The sequence below is a fragment of the Stomoxys calcitrans genome, chromosome 3 (assembly GCF_963082655.1).
Source record: "Stomoxys calcitrans chromosome 3, idStoCalc2.1, whole genome shotgun sequence".
Lineage (NCBI taxonomy): Eukaryota > Metazoa > Arthropoda > Insecta > Diptera > Muscidae > Stomoxys > Stomoxys calcitrans.
Genome location: NC_081554.1, coordinates 194,403,313 through 194,411,991, shown reverse-complemented (window position 1 = coordinate 194,411,991; position 8,679 = coordinate 194,403,313).

Below are 8,679 nucleotides of genomic sequence, written 5' to 3'. Positions count from 1 at the left end.
CAAATGTCCAACGTCACAAAATGGGTATCAAATGAAAGGTCTTTGCGAGTTGACTACGAATCTGGCATGCACAATTAGGACCGAGTCTGGGACCGGCCCACCCACTAAGTACCCTTAAATATGACGTTGACGTTGTTGGTATAAGGATTCAAGTATCTGGGTCACGTCCTACCATTCCGCAGGACAGTAGATCGCGACCTTAAAAGCTTCAAGTAAATTGTCGTTTGGTTCTTAGCGTCGTGGAACTGACCCTCTCCTCCCAATAAATGCAACGCCAAACTGTCATGTGGGATGACCGAGAATATATTCTACCCAAATGAAAGGACGTGCCAGAGGGCAATCCCCCTCCCCTTATCCTACCCAAATAAAAAGGAATTAAAAATAATATATGAATAATATGAGATAACATATGAAGGCCCATCAGCATAGAATAGGACAGAAATAGTCCTATTCAGAAAGGACTTTCCAGTCAGAAAGGTAGTAGAGTATCCTTTTTAACCTCAAATTGGGATGGGTACAGCAGAATCTGCGGATCTTTAAGAATGTATTATCCCAAGTGGTTTCTTTGAAATATGATTTTGAATGTAGATAACCAGCCGTCCGTCTGTCCGTCCGTTTGTCTGTCCGTCTGTCTGTCTGTCTGTTGAAATCACGCTACAGTCTTTAAAAATAGAGATACTGAGCTGAAATTTTGCACAGATTCTTTTTTGGTCCATAAGCAGGTTAAGTTCGAAGATGGGCTATATCGGACTATATCTTGATATAGCCCCCATATAGACCGATCCGCCGATTTAGGGTCTTAGGCCCATAATAGCCTCATTTATTATCCGATTTTGCTGAAATTTGGGACAATGAGTTGTGTAAGGTCCTTCGACATCCTTTGTCAATTTGGCCTAGATCGGTCTAGATTTGGATATAGCTGACATAAAGACCGAGCCTCCGATTTGGGGTCTCAGGCCCATAAAAGCTACATTAAATATCCGATTTTAATGAAATTTGGAACAGTGATTTGTGTAAGACCCTTCGACATCTCTCTTCAATTTGGCCCAGATCGGTCCAGATTTGGATATAGCTGCCATGTAGACCGATATCTCGGTTTTAGGTTTTGGGGCATTAAAAGGCGCATTTATTGCCCGATGTCACCAAAATTTGGAAAAGTGAGTTGTTTTAGGCCCTTCGACAAGTTTCTTCAATTTGCCCTGATCGGTTCAGATTTGGATATAGCTGTCATATAGACCGATTTCTTGATTTAAGGTTTTGTGTCCATAAAAGGCGCAGTTATTGTCCGATGTAGCCGAAATTTGGGACAGTGTTTTGTGTTAGGCCCATCGACATTCTTCGTCAATTTGGCCCTGATTGGTTCAGATTTGGATATAGCTGCCATATAGACCGATAATTTGATTTAAGGTTTTGAGCCCATAAAAGGCCCAATTCTCATCCGATTTTGATGATATTTGGGACAGCGAGTTGTGCTAGGCCCTTCGAGATTTGTCGTTAATTTGGTTCAGATCGGTGCGGATTTGGTTATAGCTGCCATATAGACCGATCTCTTGATTTAATGTTTTGGGCCCATAAAAGGCGCATTTATTGTCCGATGTCGCCGAAATTTGGGACAGTGAGTTAAGTTAATCCCCTTGATATACTTCTGCGATATGGCACAGATCAGTCCAGATTTGGATATAGTTGCCATATAGACCGATCACTCGGTTTTAGGTTTTGGGACCATAAAAGGCGCATTTATTGTCCGATGTCGCTGAAATTTGAGACAGTGCTTTGTGTAAGGCTCTTCGACATTTTTTTCAATTTGGCCTAAATTGGTTCAGATTTGGATATAACTGTCATGTAGACCGATATCTCGATTTGAAGTCTTGGCCCCACATAAGGCGCATTTATAATCCGATTTCACTGAAATTTGACACAGTGACTTATGTTAGGCTTTTGGTGGGTATCCAAAGTTAGGCCCGGCCGAACTTAACGCCTTTTTACTTGTTTTTCGAGACAAACTTAAATAAAATGTTCTCTTAAGGCAAATTTGGATAAAATTTATACTAAAAAATAACTTTTTTGAAATTTTTTTGAAGAAAAAATATCTTCAGTTTTTTTTAAATATTTGTAAACAAAACCCTTAATTGAAAATCTAAATCAACAGAGCTTTTAAACCTCTTTAAAAGCATTAAGCCAAATAACGTTTCTATGCAAATGAAGCAATAAACCCCCAGGAAAAGAAAGAAGAAGGTGAGAAAACGATACAAAAATATTCTTTCGGTCTTAGTTTCCAAAGCTTATGAAATAAAAAACCAAAAGCATCAAAATAACCCCATAAGAGATGTAAGGTAATATTTCATAATGGCTTACGATAACTGCATAACGCTATGACCACCACAAAAACGAATGAACAAAATTCGTTTAGCATTTGGTGTTTAATAACCCCCTCCAGACTTTATTGGAAAAGCAAGCGGAATCCTCACAACAAATATATTTACTAAACACTTTACCATTACCAAACCATAAACCAAATCAGTGGGGACCAAAGAGCTTAGGAAACTGCTTTGCTGTATTTATCAGCAGCGCCATAAAAGTATTGACTACCTAAATCATTGACCCATTGCCATTGATGGCCGCAGGAGCAGGCACTCATTCATCCTTTACAATTACGAGCCAAAGTTGGCTATTCTGCTTTCATCTCCTACAGAGTTTTCCATTTTTTTCTCAGCTTTCTACGCTGCCAAAGAAGAAAATTTGTCATTAAAACTAATCGCTTTGGTCATTATCAAAAGCCAGACTTCCTCTCTTGCTCTTCAACGCCACCAATATGACCAACATTTCCACAACAGGGATTTGTTATTGGTCCTGGCCAGGCCATAAATAATCTGAATGACTTTGTTTGGCATTTCTACCTATTTGGTCATGTTGTCCTTATTATTTTTTTGATGAGTGTAGTGGAGTGAAGTGGGGGAAAAGGTGTAGCAAGAAGAAACATGGAATGGTTAATTAAGTAATTCCTTTGTACAAAAATCATCGAATTGAGTCATGCCAAAGTAATTGATTTCGCACGTTCCATTTGGTTACACTTCATGGTACAGATAATTACCCAAAAAGCTTCCCAAGGACAATCGGCTGCAAAATACGTAGAGAACTGTGAAGGATGAGAATCAGACGAGTGGAGGATGTTCAGTAGAAAGTAAGGAGTTAACCCAAGGATGATCTAATGTTTGTCCAAAGCGATAGTACATAGGATTTATGTGAGATTGGTGAGTTTGAGTTGCACGAGTTCCTGTACATGACGACATCTCAGGAAAACGGAAATACTTCAACACTTCAATATTTTGATATATTCAATGAAAGTCAAATTTTGATTTAACTTTCAATGTAACCGGATTGACATGGCATTACCTATGTTCAAAAACATTTCCTAGAAAATTTCAAACCAATTTTGCACGATATTTAAACTTTAAAGAAATTTTCTTACAAAATTAAGTTGTCCATTAGTAAACCTTTCACTATAGGTTGAGGGTATACTAACTTCGTCATTCCATTCGTAACACCTCATTTTAACTGAGGAGCGTCTATCAGAAAGCGTCATTTTGCAAAATCATATTAAGGCAGCTTGATAGTCAACGAAAAAATGGCTATTTGTCCTTCTTGAGTCTTTTACAGGCTTTGGCGTAGTGTAAATACCTGGTCTACAATCGATTTACCAGGTCAAATGCCACACTGATAGGACCCAAATATTTCGTTGGCCTTAGTCTTTAATCTTTCACACGCTACACTTGAAAGTACTTTGTTTGCGATGGGGAGAAGACTTATTCGTCTGTAGTTGCAACACACGGTATTGTCCCCTTTCTTGTGTATGGGACATAGTATGCTAAGGTGCCAATCATGGGGTGTGCGTTCTTCTATCCAAATTGCTCAGACGAGCTGATGCAAAGGCCTTATCATCGTGTTGTCTCCGGTCATAAACAGTTCAGCTGGCAACCCATCGACTCCTGCTGCCTTATTGTTTTCCAGCCGAGCTACTACTACGTGGACCTCGCTTTGCCCAGGTGATACACATTCTGTACCCTCATCAGGCGTGGGTTCTATGGTATATTCATGGCTACTGTCATCGGATATCAGCAGCTGGGAAAAATGTTCTTTCCATAAAATCAGCTACCAGATTTCCCTCTTTGTCACAGCAACGGAACATACCTGAATCAAAGCCATCGGTTTGATGTTTAATTCTTTGATAGAATTTTCTTTAGCCAATAAATGGCTAATTATACCCTCCATCATGGGGTATGGGGTATACTAATTTCGTCATTCCGATTGTATCACATCGAAAGATTGATCTAAGACCCAACAAAATATACAAATCTTGGATCTTCTTGACATTCTAAGTCGATTTTGGCCTGTCTATCCGTCTGTCGAAAGCACACTAACTTTCGAAGAAATAAAGCTAGGCGCTTAAAATTTTGCACGAATACTTCCTGTTAGAGTATGTCAGATGGGGTTGCAAATGGGCTCTATCGGTCCATGTTCCATAAAGCTGTCATATAAACCGATAGTTGATCTTGACTTCTTGAGCTTCTCGATCGCAATTCTTATTCTATTTACTGCGTCAAGTATGGTCTAAATCGATCTAAAACCTGATATAGCTCCCATATAAATCGATATCGTATCTTGACTTCTTGAGTCGCCAGGGGGCGCAATTATTTTCCGATTTGGCTGAAATTAAGCATCCTGTGTCTAGTTATAATTTCCAATAACTGTGCTAAGTATTGTCCAAGTCGGCTCATAACCTGATATTGCTCCCTTATAAACAGATCACGCATCTTGACTTCTTCAGCCGCTAGAGGGCGCAATTACTATCCGATTTGCCTGAAACTTTGCTAAGTGTTTTGTTATAACTTTCAACAACTGTGCCAAGTATGGCCAAAAACGGTTCATAACCTGATATATCTCTCATATAAACCGATCTCTGGTCTTGACTTCTTACGCCGCTGGAGGGCGCAATTATTGTCCGACTTGATAGAAGTTTTGCACGATTTATTTTATTTTAACTTTCAATAACTGTGCCAAGTATGGCCGTAGTCGGTTCGTAACCTTATATAGCTCCCATGTAAACCGATCCTGGATCTTTATTTCTTGAGCTTCTAGAGGGCTGAAAGTTTGCTCGAAGTATTTTATATAAACTTTCAACAACCGTACCAAAAACGGTTCATAACCTGATATAGCTCCCATATAAACCGATCTCTGGTCTTGACTTCTTACGCCGCTAGAGGGCGCAATTATTGTCCGACTTGATTAAAATTTTGCACGAAGTATTTTATTTCAATTTTCAATAACTGTGCCATGTATGGCCTAAATCGGTTCCTAACCTGATATAGCTCCCATATAAACCTATTTCTGATCTTGACTTCTTGAACCGCTAGTGGGCGCAATTGTTTTCCTATTTGATTGAAGCATGCAAAGCTGTGTTTTATTTTAACTTTCAACAACTGTAACAAATGTGGCCTACGTCGGTTCATAACCTTATATAGCTCCCATATAAACCAATCTTGGATATTGACTTCTTGAGCCGCAAGAGGGCGCAATTAATATCCGAATTGGCTGAAATTTTGCTTAATGTGTTTTATTTGAACTATCAACAACTGTTCTAGGTATGATCTAGAGGGCGCCATTGTTATCCGATTTGGCTGCAAATTTCCACAATGATTTCTACTTTGGTCTCCAACAAACATAGCGTAGCAATTCTTATCCATTGACCTTTGTATGCCTATAAAGAGCTATCGGCCTAGAATATGACAAATGCTATCTATGGTAGAGGGTAAATGGGCTGAACTTATCACGCTTTTACTTCTTTTTTAATAGATTTTTCTGACATTTGGCAAAGTGAGCTGTGTTAAGCTCCTCAATATATACGTTAAATGTGGCCTAGATCGGCCTTTATTTGGGTATAACTGCCATACGTATATACTTATCTCCCGAATTAAGGTCTTGGACCTATTAAAAGCTTCTTTTCGAACTGAGTTCGCTGAAATTGGGAAATGTGAGCTCTGTAAGGTTTTCAGTGTAGTTTATATGTGGATGTAACTATCAAATATACCTACATATATCACCATTTAAGGTCAAGGATCCATAAGAGCGCATTTATTTCACGATTTCGCGGTGTTTTGGTACAATGAGCTGCATTAGACCCCTACACATCCTGAATATGGGAAATATTTGGATAACGATACCATATAGATTAACCTCTTGTTCTATGTTCTAAGACAGTGAATTGTCCCTTGCGAGCTTGGTCCAGCTCAGACCAGGTTTCATAAATGCTGTACACAGATAAGAATAATTTTGAAAAACAACAACTTTGGTCGAAAAATTAACGTCGAAATTTGTTAATTTTCCTGCAACAATTTATTTTGAATATAGCGATCGCACAAATTTGTTGTCGAAAGACACTATTTGCAAGCCAACATATAACAACAACAACAATATATCCATAAGCGATACAAAAACCCATTTAACCAGCCACCACATGTGCTTTGCTACACAGCTTCATTGTGGTGGTGTTTTGTGTTTTCTTTTGTTTGGGCTAGCGCTGTTTCTCTCGTTCGTTTATTGCTTTGCTCTCCGGTTTTTTCTCTGTCACCCCTCGCTCTACTATTGGGTTGCCCAAAAAGTAATTGCGGATTTTTTAAAAGAAAGTAAATGCATTTTTAATAAAACTTAGAATGAACTTTAATCAAATATACTTTTTTTATACTTTTCATCTAAAGCAAGCTAAAAGTAACAGCTGATAACTGACAGAAGAAAGAATGCAATTACAGAGTCACAAGCAGTGAAAAAATTTGTCAACGCCGACTATATGAAAAATCCGCAATTACTTTTTGGGCAACCCAATATTTTATTAATTTTGTCGCGTGATTTGAACTCATGATCTGTTTGGTATCCTCTAGCCTACCTACATCACTTTATTCATGATAAAATAACTCCGTTAGTATTATTGCACAGTAATAAGTTTCTCAATTAAATTCAATTTTAAACAAGTAAGAGCGTGCTAAGTTCGGCTGGGTCGAACAGAATGACGAAATTGTTTGTCTGGGTTCTTTTCATCAGACTTGGCGTAATGAGGTTATTCATAGTGGTAGTCATTCATAGTTCGGCTTTTTCTTGTTTTTTTTCAACTTTAAAATATTTACAAAATATTTCCTAAAAAAATCAATTGTTTAAATTTCCCTTAAAAAATCATTTTTCTTTGACAATATTTTTTCTCCATAAAAAAAATTAAATATAAACTCAATGTTCAAATTTCATTAAAATTTCACACTTTTCGTTAACCTATAGAAAGCCAAAAAGATAACATCCAAGAAATCCAAAGCAAACACAAATCAACATTTAATCCATTAATAGAAGAAGGCTGTGAAAACAGGAACTTCTACTTCCTGATTCCTCCTTACTCACCAACAACAAAAGCAAGACATCAATAGTCGGGCCAACTAAGGGTGCTGGTGATGGTGCTGCGGTGGGTGTCGCTATCTCTCTTCATCATCATCATCATCCTCAGTGCGGGTGTTGTAAGCCAGGAACACAATGTGCATCTAATCCACTTAAGACCTTTGTTGGCAGTTGTTTCCCAGCTTAATAAATATCTACCAGAGATGGTGATAAGGCTAATTGTTCCAGCTACAGCTACAGCCATAGCTAAGGCTTCAGCTTCACAGCATAGCACAAAAGCAAAGAGCATAGCAAAAGCCAAGTAAAGCAGGAATTTCTAAAATCAACAAGAAAGCCCTGAGTGTTGGTTGGCTTCTTCCCTGAGCAGAAGGCAAATCATCTCAGGACTTGGAATGCCACACACACTCACACAAACACAAAAACTCTTAAGCCAAAATGCAAAACCAAAAAATGAGATGAGACCAACATCAAAGGAGGAAGCTGTATAGACGTAGAACGTATTTCCTTCTTAATGGTTTTAACCACAAAAAGCTTTTATTGGCATAACCCATGAAACGGATATAAATGAGCCAAGGAATTGTCAAGAGTATCTAATTAGAAAGTGAAATTATGTTTGCCCACCATCATCGGGTAGATGTTGGATAACAAGAAGAAGGAAAAAAATGACCCCAAAAGAAATTTGTCAAAAGAAATACATTTTCAAATAAATGAAGAAAAATTTGAATATTTTTGACAAATGATGGCAACAGTGTCATATGTTGGAGTCAACTCAGCATTATTTCATATTTTCATCTTAAATGAATGTAAAGGTAAAAATATGTCCCCTTGCGAAAGGAAACAATGAGGGTAAAATGCCACAATTAGAGAGAGTTTTAAAACAACAATCCTTGGAAAACTCTTGTGCCAAATTTTTGGAAAAATAAGGGGTGTAAAGCTTAGACACCTAAATTGGGGTGGTTTCTTTTTCTGAGACCTATATATGTACATACATTTTGACCAATCTGAACAACATTCAACAAATAAAAACGCATTAAGTTTCACCTACCACCTTGGATATATTTCTTAACCACCTTTTGTCATAGTGCATCAATTATGAACCCATAGCAGCTATATCTAAATATGGTCTGATCTCCACCATATTCATCGAAATTCGAGTAATAAATGAACTTAAATCGGGAGATCAGTATATATCGCAGCTATGTTGAAATATAGGCTGATCTTGAACATACTCGATACGAATCTCGAAGG